The sequence below is a fragment of the Ips typographus genome, linkage group LG2 (assembly GCF_016097725.1).
Source record: "Ips typographus isolate SLU linkage group LG2, UJ_Ityp_2.0, whole genome shotgun sequence".
Taxonomy (NCBI): domain Eukaryota; kingdom Metazoa; phylum Arthropoda; class Insecta; order Coleoptera; family Curculionidae; genus Ips; species Ips typographus.
In genome coordinates, this window is record NC_138423.1 from 15,486,360 (window position 1) to 15,500,767 (window position 14,408).

General features: G+C 32.6%; 1 non-coding gene across 1 annotated transcript; it reads right to left on the minus strand.

Moving 5' to 3' along the window:
- Positions 1-14,336: 14,336 nt before the first annotated feature.
- TRNAD-GUC (transfer RNA aspartic acid (anticodon GUC)) lies at positions 14,337-14,408 on the minus strand. The gene has a single exon. It is a non-coding gene; the product is annotated as a tRNA-Asp (tRNA).

The window sequence follows — 14,408 nt, forward strand, 5'->3', positions numbered from 1 at the left end:
TGTTAATCTTTCTTTTCCGTCGTCTTCTAAAATTGAATTGTTTTGTTTTTTAACCTTTATCCCGTCAGTGTCAACATTGTGTCAATAAGGTTGGGTTGAGGACCAATTGATTGTGTTTGCACCCCCCTTTCATTGTTTTTGAGTTTTTAGTAAAAGTGTTAATGCATCTATTAGTTGTTGTTTTTAAGGTGTAAGCTGTTCATGATATAATGGTTGTGTTATGGCTATATGAGTTCCATCAACACATCCTAAAGTCCCATCCTACTTCCTTCACAAAATGCATAACAATTGGTAGCATGTTTACGAGAAATTGAGAAATATTAATGGTCTAACAAGAAAATAAGAAACTGAAGACAGAACTACAATAAATACAACAATAATGGGAACAAAACGGACTATTTTAGAATGCAATCTTTGAAATATATGATTAATTACTGAGAAAGAAAGCAAAAAACGTAGAATTATCCAAATTATTGTCATTGATACTTGTCATTAACCCTGAATAGGAGGAAACAAGTAAAAGCCCTATTTTTTATTACTAGAAATTAGTCAATGTTTTTAGGACCGATAGCTTCCCGTTTTCTGTTGACGGTGTCAGCCGAATATGATAGAAAATAGCTTAGAGAGTACCAACAGTTAATAGAAAGAATTTTCTTTCTTGTCTATTTCTATGCGTTTTCTATTTCCTACATCGTTACGGAGTTCGCCTCCAGTAATTCAATAAAGTGAATTCAGTTTACTCTGCCTGTGCTCCCTCTGCCACGACCCAACAAGTTGAACTCTCCTGGGCGGCTTACGGCAAACCTAGAGACGTTTGCAAAAGCGACCTTCCAATATGTTTGAAAAGAACAGTTTTCAACCCAGGTGTTCTACCGATTATGACCTACGGCGCCGAAACACTAACCCTTGCAGCAAAACTCAAATGACACTAGGCAGGACATGTGGTTCGCATGCAAGATGGCCGGTGGACAAAACGATTAGGTGCTTGAATGGAAACCCAGATCCTATAAAAGAAATAGAGGAAGACCACCAACTCGATGGACAGACATCCAAAAATTACAAAAAACTGGATTTGTTGCGCGCAAGACAGAAAACAATGGACTCAACTAGGGAAGGCCTATGTCCAGCAGTGGACGCAGAGGGCTGACTCATGATGATGATGAATACTTGGCGATTCGCAGCAAACTAAATGTACCACCTGCTACTTCTATACTCTTGGTAGAAGATCCAACTTCCAAATAGTTAATGGATTTGATTGGATTCGAAATAGGATGTTTTGATTCTACTGAATACTGGAACCATTTTTAACAAAGTTTTATAAAACATTTAAATGGACCCTTTAACCTGGATGGTATAACTGTACTGGAGACAGAAATAGCAGAAGTTAAATTAAGTTTTCTTGACATATGAGGTAGATGGGATCGAATATCAGAAGCAAATAAAGTTTTCTCTCTTACGTTTCTGTATTTTCCTGCAAGCTAAACGCGTCTTCCATATTATGGCTCACCAGAATGACTATAGGACTAGAAAACCGACAATCAAATCTTTATTTGAGTATATCAACTGGATTCTGTACTTAAGGGCATCGATAAAGCAAAACGTCTTTATAGGAGATTGATTGCATTTTATGACAATCTTTTATTTTAACAAAATGCTAAACTTAGACTAAAAAGTTGCTCAAAATTCGGAGCGGCGCATCTTTGATCCACATATCACTCTAAGAGCATCATTGCTTTAGTAATGTCTGCGTTATAATACTGTTTTGTCGACAGAAACCAAGAACGAACACTGTTTTTTATATATTTTTCCACACGTAGGCCAGGCATTTCGATCCAAAAAAGTCTTTACTGATCCCCTTAACCCAATGAGTGGGAGTACATATAATGGCATTTTCAAATTTAGCACCTTTTAGTTTTTGATATGGAAAGAGGTTTGATTTATTAGCAATCAATCCCAATCCACTGTCGCGTTTTTTCATAATTTTCCATACTTTTATTGGCACATTAGAGAAAAATTCACATATGGCAAAAACCAAAGTTGCTATGACGTAAGAATGTAGTTTAAAGGTGACAAATAAAGATGCAAATTTAATATTCAAAGTTTTTACCTTTCTGTTTAATTTTCAACGTAATTATGGCTGAAAGTTAAGTTATTATCTAAAATGTAGGAATTTAAAGAAAAACTTTGTGTCAGAACCGAAAGTAGACTGGTACGAAAACAAAGAGATATTCCGAAGGGCAATAATGCAATGTTTACCGAAAAGCGAGGTTGTATACAGTGTAAGAGCACAAAGCCAAAACTCAATTGTAATATAATCGTATGGCGAACATCGCAACTGCGGCCTGCGGCCCTAATATTACGGCCCTTTGTCAGACACTATTTGCATTGCCGTGCCCGACAACGATAAATACCACTCGTTCTCTCTGATGTGTGTCGATTTACCCCTAAACCACAAAAACGTACTAGATGTTTGATTTCTTCTAGAGCATGATCGTATCCGCATTTTCTGATATAAAAAATATTGTGCCTAAACGCTGGTGGTAAAAAGAAAAACCCACCATAAAACAACTCTGTAACTGACAGAGAAATGTTAATTGCATGAGCAAGATGAAGACAGAAAATCTTACAAAAATATAATAGGCGAGAGCTTCGGGACAATGTTGCCAGAAGCTTATCTGAATGTTGTTATTGGCCTATTGACTATTCTTCTTATTGATTATAGACTATTGGTCGTCTTACTATTAAAAGCTCCTGAGTCTGATATTTTGGAATTTGAGTTATGTTATTGGTTGGTGTGACAAATAAAGAACAACTTTTAAAAGTAGTGGAAGAATTATATTCGAGATTGTATCGTAACGAGGAGGATATGGCTCAGGAAGATGACAGACCGGTAGTTTTGAATCAGGGATCGGAGGATATGCCCGACATTACAAAAGAAGAGGTTAAATTATCTCTATCAGAGATGAAAAATAACAGGGGACCGGACGAGGACGGGGTTGTTATTGAAGCTGTTAAGGAAGGTGGAGATGAGCTACTAAATGCTAGTACAAAATTATGTATACAACACCTACTATATGGAATAATGCGGTAATAACTATAATGCACAAAAAAGGGAACATAGCAAATCTCCAAAACTACCAATTATCACATCTTCATAAACTATTTACTAAAATCATAACAAAACATCTAAATGCTAAGATAGAGTTTCATCAGCCGGGAGAGCAGGCGGGTTTTCGTCCGGGATATGGAACAAACGATCACTTACAAGTTATAAACTCTATTTTTGAAAAATGTATTGAATACAATAAACCCCTTGTATGCGTATTTGTAGACTACGAAAAGCCTTTGACAGTATAAAACATCATCAAATGTTGAGAGTCCTAGCTGCCGAATAAATCATAGATACGCAACTCTTATTCAACATATGTACCAAAATGCAACAGCAAGTGTAACTCTACATGATCAGACAGAACGATTCAGGATAGAAAAAGAGGTACGTCAAGGTGATACAATTTCCCCCAAACTATTTATCACTTTGCTGGAGTGTGCTTTCAAGAAAATTGACTGGGGGGATATGGACATAAACGTAAATGGAGAAAACTTAAATCATTTGCGCCTTGCCGATAATATTGTGTTGGTATCAGATAGAATTGACCATGCCAGAGAAATGCTTATAATAGACTAGATGAAGCTTCACGTCGGGTTGGACTCAAAATAAACACGTCAAAAACACAGTATATGACAAATTTGGTACCAAGCGAAAACATCATATTTGAAGGTGGTGAAATTGAACAAGTAACATCCTATAAATACCTTGGTCACGAAATACAAATAGGACGTGACAACCAGACCTGCGAAATTGGACGACTGGATCTATAAACCTGGCGTGGGCTGCCTTTGTATATGTCTTCAAAGCAGAAATCTAAGTCTTTTTGAAACCAAAGGTCTTTGAGCAGTGTATACTCCCAGTTATGACGTATGGTACTGAAACACTAACACTCACACAAAAATCTGCTGTAAAGCTCCCAGTTGCCCAAAGAGCTATGGAGCGTTCCATGCTGGGAGTAAGCCTAAGAGACAGAATACCAAATGAAATAATACGACAATGAACTAAAGTCTAGACTTAATCTTATCTGTCAAATAGGCCACAAAGAGTGTTAATAAATTCCGCAAAATCCGAAATGGGTATTAGCAGTGCGGGGGTTGCTCAGGGTAGCATATTGGGCCCACTTTTTTTTGTTATTTACATTAATGATATATACAGTATAGGAGAAAAATTTATGATAACGAGCTATGCAGATGACACCAACATATATGGCTCAAACCTGCCTGACCTTGCGTTCAAGGCTCAGGATGCCTTACACCAAACAAAGAAAATCAGCTTATACTGAATACTGAAAACTAATTTAGTTATTTTGAAAACAAAAAATAAGCAATTAAATGATGACAATGAATTACTTACTAAACGTAAATGATGACTTACAAACTGAACAGAACAAAACTGTACAATTTCTTGGAATTACACTCTATGAGTTTTTGTCATGGGATAGTCATGTTCAGCACTTGAGTATAAGGTTAGCCAGAATCGGTTACGGATTAAAGGTGGTCTCGCAGTATGTAAGCTTGGACTGCGTAAAAATTGTATATCAAGCCAATTTTGAATCTGTACTGCGATGCGCAATAATTTTTTGGGGAGGAGATTTTAGGATTGAGAAGGTTTTTGTAGTACAAAAAAGGATTATTCGTATAATAAGAAGAATAAGTCCAATAACTAGTTGTAGAGGTGCTTTTAAAGAGCTAAATGTGTTAACAACAATTGGTGTGTACATTTTTTTAATGTTTAATGTTTGTATACAGTGCGTTTTTTTTAACGCGCAACATAGGATTTTACGTGTTAAATTTTTAAGTCCATGTTAGACCATTTTATTTTGGAACTGCAAGTCTATAACTTGACGGGTGTGTCTTTAATACCCTGAAGCTTAAGTAAGTCTACCAATTTGGTCTAAAAAGTGATTAAAAACTGGAAAAAAATCATTTTGTTTCGAAAAGATTTTATCGTTCCATACTCCCTGTATGCATTGTTGTTCCTTGTTGTTTTTATACTGGCAGGGCAGGTAGCAGGTAAAGTGACATATTTTGACTGCATCACGACCCGACATCTTTTGAACGTCAAAAGGGCATTTTATGATTGTTTGGAATACTGTTTGGCTTCAAACGGAGGTCACTTTGAACAATTCACTTATAAAAATACTTCTTTTGTTCTTAACTTTCTTGATATAAAGTTAATGATCACTCTGTTTTACTTTCTACGACAAATTTTACCTGCTACCTGCCGTGCCAGTATCAAAAACAACAAAGAACAACAATGCATACAGGGAGTATGAAACGATAAAACTTTTTCGAAAAAAGATGATTTTTTGCCAGCTTTTTAACACTTTTTAGACCGAATTGGTAAATTTACTTAAGCTTCAGGGTGCGAAACAGCCACCCGTCAAGTTTTATACTTGTAGTTCCAAAATAACATGGTCTAACATGGGCTTAAAAATGTAACACGTGAAATCCTATGTTGCGCGTTAAAAAAAACGCACTGTATAAGCACAAAGATAAGTTTAATATAGCCCAAACACGTCAATACAACACCAGATGTAGAAGTATACCTCTATCAATGGGCCTGTCCCACAATTTTTTTTTATTTCATAACTACAAAGACGGATTGAAAATATTATACCCGTATTTTTTTGTTTTCAAAAATATTAAGTCTAAATAGAAAAAAAATGATGATAAAAACTACATTAATCTCATGTTTCAAACGCCCGCCGCCGGTGACGTACTACACTATCAACCAATCAGCGACAAGAAGTGAAACAGTTGGCGTGCAACAGCCAATAAAATCGCCCAGAATTACGTACGTCACATGCGCGCCAAAACAGATTTTGTAAATTTAATGGACAAATTCAAACTAATGTAGGAACATTTACGACCATAATTTTTTCTTCAAGTATATGAAATAGCTATTTATGTAATCAGTTACGAAAAGTTCGATTTTGTGTAACGAATGAATGTTTGTAGGGCGAGCGCAGCGAGGTCCTACAATTTGAATGAGTTACACAATAAGACATTTTCGAAACGTGTTGCATACATAATTTTTTCTAATTTTGACCAAAAAGCTGTGAAAACCATCTTTTAAGGTGATTTAACACAAATATTCACTTTCATAGCACCTTGTATAAACTGTGACAACGACATGTTATGATGGATGTCGCCCATATGTTTCTACGGAAATGCATACAAACAGGGAGTGATGAAATGAACTTTTCATAACTAGTTACATAAGTAAAACGTTTTGTCACTCTAATCAGTTTCGAAAAGTGTCACTTTATATGCCAAAATTAGAAAAAATTAGTTTTTTGATCCTATTCTTTCGATTCCAGTCATTAAAACAAACATTTATGATATGTGGGATAGGCCCATTCACCGCCTGACGAAAACCGAGAAGGGTCTATATTATTCTTGTATTAAGTTATATAACAGTTTGCCAATGTCACTGAAGAATCAAACCAATGTAATATCATTCAAAAAAGAGCTAAAAAACATTGTTAATTGAAATGGAGCCATATTGTGTACAGGAATATTATAGCAAACTGCAAGGTAGAAGGTGATCTAAGTGGTGATTGAGCCCTTCCAGTTTTGGTTTGTGTTAACATTACATTTAGTTACACACAACACATTTAGATATTATAGTACCTAAGATAAGTAATCAATCAGCCCTCTCCTATAGATTTAATTTTAATTACTTATGTTACTTGTGGTACATTGACGCTATTTCATTTTATGTATTATGAATATGTCATCTGAAATAAAGAAACATTATTATTATTATGTGAGATTTAGGAATTCATGTTTTTTTTTTAATTCTTGTGTTGGTTAAATCAAAATTTCTAATGGTTTGTATATTCAATATTTTGAATTGTTTTTATTGCGCTGTTACCCAGCTATCTATTTATCTTTTCGTGACATTAGTTTCCGACTTAACGCTACTGTAAAAAAATAAATATTTCACAAAATCTTGATTCCTACAAACAACGGTTATCTACGAAAACTGAGAACTATGCATTTATCCGCAGTTATCTGCGGCGTATTTTAGATAAATCAAGTTATCAGAACCATTTTCTAAGCATAAGTGTACATTATGTTACAGGAAAACAATCTGAAAGTTAACTAATATTACTTGGCTTTCCCTAACAGCCAAATCAATATGGTCTATTATATGCAAAAACAAAAACAGCATTTTCTCACTTGAGTTTAAACCTTATTATTGCTGTCATATCGTACACTACTTAACTTTTTCTAGATACTCCATATTAAACAGTTCCGTTTAGAATGTAACAATTAGGACTACCTGTTTCAAAATCGCGAAAAATAACACTACAAGGTAAAAAACAAATTACTTTCGATAAGTCCTGTAGCGCATCACATTGTTACCATTTCAATTAATAGCCCCACTTTACAAATTGTAGTATCTCATGACCATCTTTATTTTGTTACATAATCTGTATATACTTTTACTAGAATGCAATTTTGATCATATTTCACGTCAAAATGCCCCATAGTGCGGGTGTGGAATCTATTGAAATAGTTTTTGATCAAATGGTAAATTTCGTGTCTACTGTGACTTCCCATTTGAAATGGAGATATTTATAATGTTGCAATGATTAGATATTATAAGAAAACAATTTGATGTTTACGTTGGTGCCAACGCTTAAACATTGCATATTATCCCCAAAAATAGGTTGCTAGGCTAGGACAAGTGGACACTCTATCTATACTGTAAGTTTTTTACATTCTCAATACCAATCTAACCTTCGCTTATATTATGTACAAGACTAGAAAAAGTGAATTTTCTTAGCCTCCGCCACTGGAAAAGAAGATAAAGAGAATCAGTGTGAGATCATAAAGAGATCTAGGCAAGTGGTGTAAACGGCACCAAGCCGAGAACAAATAGCGGATTCAATAGGAATGATTTGATTCAACCCCCGAGGATTAGCCTTTGTTCCCGGATCCCGTTTTCAGACGTCGACAACCCTCTTTATATGGGATATACGTACATTTTTACGCTCGAAAATATTTTTATACTTTGTACTAAAAACTGTTCAAATCTGTTTTATACGACTTAAAATTATCAATAACCAAATAATTTGTTACTCTTCACACATAGTTTGATTTGCGTAATTACTAGTGGAGCACCATTGAGTAAGTTTGGAGTCCTCAAAACAATTTCAAGTGACAATTAGAGCCTCATCCAGCGTAAAATTACTCCCGTACGCTTAATTCAATTTGTATATCATTACCAGTTCGAACCTTATATCGCATTTCACATTTAACTAGACACGGATGAGGGTGTCTTTGTATGAAATGCATACTTACTATCCGGGTTTAGAGATTATTTAGGACCGTACGCTGGTTAATTTCAAACACCCCTAATACAAAAGTTTATCTAATTGATTTTGTGCAATGATTTTAATGTCTTACACGAATAGGGATTTGCCAAACGGATTTTAACACTAACAAGTTTACTTTTAAATAAACGGAGGAATGTTGTTAGTATAATGAAAGTAAGCAAGTCCAGTCCTGTTTTGGATGCATACAACCCCCAAATCCTCGACACCGATATCTCCCTGAAAATTAAATAAAAGAGGAACTATTTACGTCGTCGCATCAGAGTGACATAAAAGCATTTACCACCCCTGCTGGCTGGCTTCCACTCAGATCTAGTCAATTTGGTATGGGAAATTTGAGGTGCCGGCCTTCGGCTCTTTTCTTCTTTGTCCGAACAGTGCCGTTCGTTTACTTACTATATTTTCAACGTAAAAAAATTAATAAAGAGTTATTGGAGGGGGAGGGGCATGGACATGTAGCTGCTTCACAAAATATTTTATAGCAATTTTTCAGCAAGCAAGGAATTGTTGAACCTTTTAAAAAAGTAGAATAGTAGTAAAAAAAGTTAAATGATGGTTACCAAAAACACAAACCAAAGTCACAATTTAGTAGGAAATCCATAATAAAAAATAAAACACAATTTTAAGAAAACTGAAATATAAATCATAATTTATTATTCATAACCAAATAATAGCTATTTAACTGAAAGAGACAGTTGAAAACTGGACTCTTCCTACCAAAGTTAAGAGACAATCGATTAATATGGGCTTTGATCGTTGAATATCAAAAGTTTCATTAATTGGTCATTCAGGTTATTGAAGAACGTTGCCATATCTCAGACCACATCAGTTATTCGTTTTAAAACATCAGTTTAAAGTTAATAATAGTTGAGTGAAGATTGATACCTTCCAACGATTAAGAGGCGACACTTTAAACCTTTTGACTCAAAAGAAGTATACAATGATTATAAGAGATTAGTTTATTTTTGACTATAAAAATTGGATGCAATTTTTATTTAAAAATTAAATAAGACAACCGACAACATGTTTCCTACCCAAGGCAAACATCACCGCAACATCAAAAAAATTATGACGGCTGTCCCTTCTTGTTAAATAGCTATTCTTGCCTAAACATATCAATCATAGATATGGCGTTTTCGATTGGCAAGTTTAATGCAAAACTAATGTATCCTACTCTATCAAACTTCAATCTAACAGTGTGGCAATACAATAGTTTTGCACTAAATCTGCCAATCGACAACGCCAATAATCATATTACATAATATCCAACAATATATTATAAGCGCTTCAGGAGAACGATGATAAAAAAGCGTTTAGCAATAATTTGAAACAAATTTACTTAAAATTCAAGCAATCAAACTTAAAAAGGTGTTGATTGATTGCATAGGTTTGATTTTTTTTAAACTGAAAAATTAGAGAAGAATAAAAATAGCTAGGGCCCGCTATGAGGCGCTGAAGAAGGCCGGTTGGAGAAACCCGCTCTCCAACCTGCTCATTTTTTAGTTTTTAACCCAATTTTCATGTTTTTATCAATTTTCATGATTTTGCTCATTTTTTAGTTTTTAAACCAATTTTCATGATTTTGATCAATTTTCTTAATTTTGCTAATTTTTTAACCAATTTTCATGATTTTGATCAATTTTATTTTTAATAATGAAAATTGATCAAAATCATGAAAATTGATCAAAACATGAAAATTGGGTTAAAAACTACAAAATGAACAAAATTATGAAAATTAGTGAGGATTCCAAAATTAATTAATTATCTTGGACCATCTTTATACATCACAAATGTCAAATGATCAAGAATAACACTCTATTCAAAAATGCAAAATCCAATATGCCGCTCATAAAAAATGAAAGTTTGTTGGATGGGTTATGTAAGGGATTATTGGAAAATCTCATTTTTGTAATTATTATTAAAGCAATTTTTTTGTTTGTGTTGTTGTTTTAAGTTAACTTGTACGTTAGTAATCGGTGTTTCGTTGTCTTGACTTCCTTTCTCATACATGTTTTGTAAATTTTAATTTCTTTGCTGTTACTGTTGGCGAGCCTACGATAATTTTGTAGTTGCATAAAAAGAGCTGGTTTTTAGTGGAATTTCCTATCACAGGTATCACTCTACATTTATAAAACCGTATTGTCTGTCAAAATCTGAAGTTTTTTCTTTTGTTATATCGTTATTCAATTTAATTAACGTGCGTGTGTGTTTAAACGTGTAATAAGGATAATTAAAAAAATGGATTACAGGCAATCCTGCAGAAATACTTTTAAATCAATGGGGATAATGACAGTGTATGCCCTCTATACAGGGTGTCCGGAAAATACGTGTACAACGTTTGACGACAGACTCCTGACGTCAAAATATGTCGATCTAAGCCGACTTAGTTATATCCAAAATTGTCTCGTTTAGCCGGTAGAGGGCGTCAAAAATTTGTAAAAATATTGGTTTTTTACTAAATTACGTGAAAACCTGCTAATGGATTTTAATGAATTTTAGTATGTAGACTAATACTATAAAATGACGTTTTCTAGTAGTATAGTCACCGACTGTAAATAAGTGGAAGTGTTATAAAAGTGATATAATACGTCAACATTTCTCCTCATTTTTTATATGAACGGCGTTATGACAACCCAGATATTTTTGTCGAGTGACCGGAAGTATTTTGAAGCTATTTTACCTCTTTAATATTTCCCGGTGGATGAGCTGTTTCGCCAGAAAAAAAAATTTACAATTACCTGCATACATCAAAGTAGGTATAATAAAGTTGAAATTATTTATTGTAAGAAACTAAGTAAACCAAAAACATTACTTAAGCAAATGTGTAAAATGATCGCCATCTTGCTGAATACACTTATCAATACTCTTTAAGAAATGAAATTGTACCCAATATTTTTACAAATTTTTGACGCCCTCTACCGGCTAAACGAGACAATTTTGGATATAACTAAGTCGGCTTAGATCGACATATTTTGACGTCAGGAGTCTGTCGTCAAACGTTGTACACGTATTTTCCGGACACCCTGTATATATGAGTGTCTAATGTTTTTCTTCAATAATATAGCTTCTCTATTTACAGATTCTCGTACTAATAAATATAACACAAGGTTAGACAATCAAATATATCCCACACACCATTTGAACATAACAGAGAAAAGCCCTAATTACATGTGTATTAAACTCTACAACAAATTACCTATTGAAATTAAACAAATCACTTCTCAGAAGAAGTTTAAAGTAGCCTTGAAAAGACTACTTATTGAACTTGAACCTTACCATCTGGACGATTACTTGAACACATAGAATCTAGCTTTTTTCTCATCTAGTATAAAGGATAAAATTTGAACCACAAGTTGTAATTAGGTATACATTATTTTCTTTTGTTATATTTTTGTTTTTTTTCTGACGCACTTCATTTTGTTATATGTATGTATTTATACGCTGTATCAATATTGAAATAAAGAAATATTATTATAATTATAATTATTAAATAAATAACAAAAAAACTTGATACTATTTTGAATCGTTTAATATTCGTGGAAATGTTATTTTGACAATAAGATGCATACTTTTAAAAAGTCTTTAGTAAAAATGTTTGATCAATTTTCACGATTTTGCTAATTTTTTAGTTTTTAACCCAATTTTCATGTTTTGATCAATTTTTATGATTTTGCTCATTTTTTAGTTTTTAAACCAATTTTCATGATTTTCCGCATTTTTGGAATCCTCACTAATTTTCATAATTTTGCTCATTTTTTAGTTTTTATTTTAACCCAATTTTCATGTTTTGATCAATTTTTATGATTTTGCTCATTTTTTAGTTTTTAAACCAATTTTCATGATTTTGATCACTTTTCTTAATTTTGCTAATTTTTTTTTAATTTTAATAATGAAAATTGATCAAAATCATGAAAATTGGTTCAAAAACTAAAAAATGGGCAAAATTATGAAAATTGATCAAAATCATGAAAATTGGTTTAAAAACTAAAAAATGAACAAAATCATGAAAAGATCAAAACATGAAAATTGGGTATAAATAAAAATAAATAACAAAAAAACTTGATACTATTTTGAATCGCTTAATATTCGTGGAAATGTTATTTTGACAATAAGATGCATACTTTTAAAAAGTCTTTAGTAAAAATGTTTTAATTTGACTAGCTTGGGAGTCAAGGATTTTTGCAACATAAACTCAAATGCAATATAATAAATATTAAAATCGTGAATCAGTACTGGAACATAAAATTATTAGAAATTTATGACCGTTCGGAAAATAAAATCTTAAGTTTCACCGATAAAAATAGCAAATAAAAACAGTATTTTTATGAAACTTCATTGGTGGATCGTAAATTTAATGGACCTAATAAATCGAATTCTTTATTGACACGTTATTTCAATCAATGTTTACGAAATAAGCGTAATATTATTTTTAATAAAAGTAAATTTTGTTTCTGTAATCACTTTTATACACGGTGAACCCAAAATATTTTTTGCGCTATGCAACTGATTTTTATAAATTTCCTAATAAAGTAATAGCTATTTATGTAACCAGTTACGAAAAGATCGATTTTGTGTAACGAATGAATGTTTGAAATTGAATTTGAATGAGTTACACAATAAGACATTTTCGAAACGTGTTGCATACATAATTTTTTCTAATTTGGACCAAAAAGCTGTGAAAACCATCTTTTAAAGTGATTTAACACAAATATTCACTTTCATAGCACCTTGTATAAACAGTGACAACGACATGTTATGATGGATGTCGCCCATATGTTTCTACGGAAATGCATAAAAACAGGGAGTGATGAAATGAACTTTTCATAACTAGTTACATAAAGTAAAACGTTTTGTCACTCTAATCAGTTTTGAAAAGTGTCACTTTATATGCCATAATTAGAAAAATAATATTTTTGAAAATTTCCATCTTAAGTTGAATCAAATTGGCTTTCATGACACTTTGTTTAGGTTAACGAGAACAGTAAAGTTTATTATTATTTTTATAGCAAATAGTTTGTGTCACAATTTAGTATTTATGATCATGAATGGGGTAATATACCAACATTGTAGCCTACGTAATCACAAGCTTGGTTGTGTTATAGAGGCTTAGAATTCCAATCAGGCTATAAAAACATTGCGTTGTTTAGATATGTATGTTATTTATATAAAAAGCTTATATAAACAAGCTTGTAAATTAATTTAGGTACTAAAGTATTTAAAACTTTGATATAGTTCTTAATCACGATCACGCGACATCACGTAAATAAAAATAAACTGTACTAAAGAATTAATTAACTACATAATAAGTAACTTTATAATAATGTAACTTTATTAACTTTTTGTTTTTGTCGTTTAGTTATTTTAGTATTTGGTAATAGCTTTATAAAAGTATAATGTATCAAGAACAGTAAAGAAGCTTTATTGATCAATGATAAAGTTTGAAAGTTGAAGGTAGTGTAATACGGTGTGTTTAGCCTCAAGTTTAATATAGTTTTTTACATTAGACATTTTCAAACTTTTCAAATACAAGTTTTTTTGTATTTCTGCAATCTTCGCATACTTTTTCTATTTTATTCTATTTGCATTCACCCTTACATTTCTAAACACCCTTACTTATTTCTACATACCCTTACCTTTCCACATCCCTTTACCTTTCCTTTCCATACTCATCTACATATGCGGGTAACAGCGGGTAACACAATATTTACTTTTTTCTGTAAAACAATGTTATTGCTCAAATAAAAACAAATATATATTTTGTTTATAGTCAAATATCAATAAAAACGTTATTTATTGGCATTCGGGTGGCAATACGTGAGGCTAAATATGATTTTTTTTTTAAGGCGTGTAAATTGCGGGATTAAAAAAATAAAAAAAGTTCTCTCCGGCCGGGAATCGAACCCGGGTCTCCCGCGTGACAGGCGGGGATACTGACCACTATACTACCGAAGA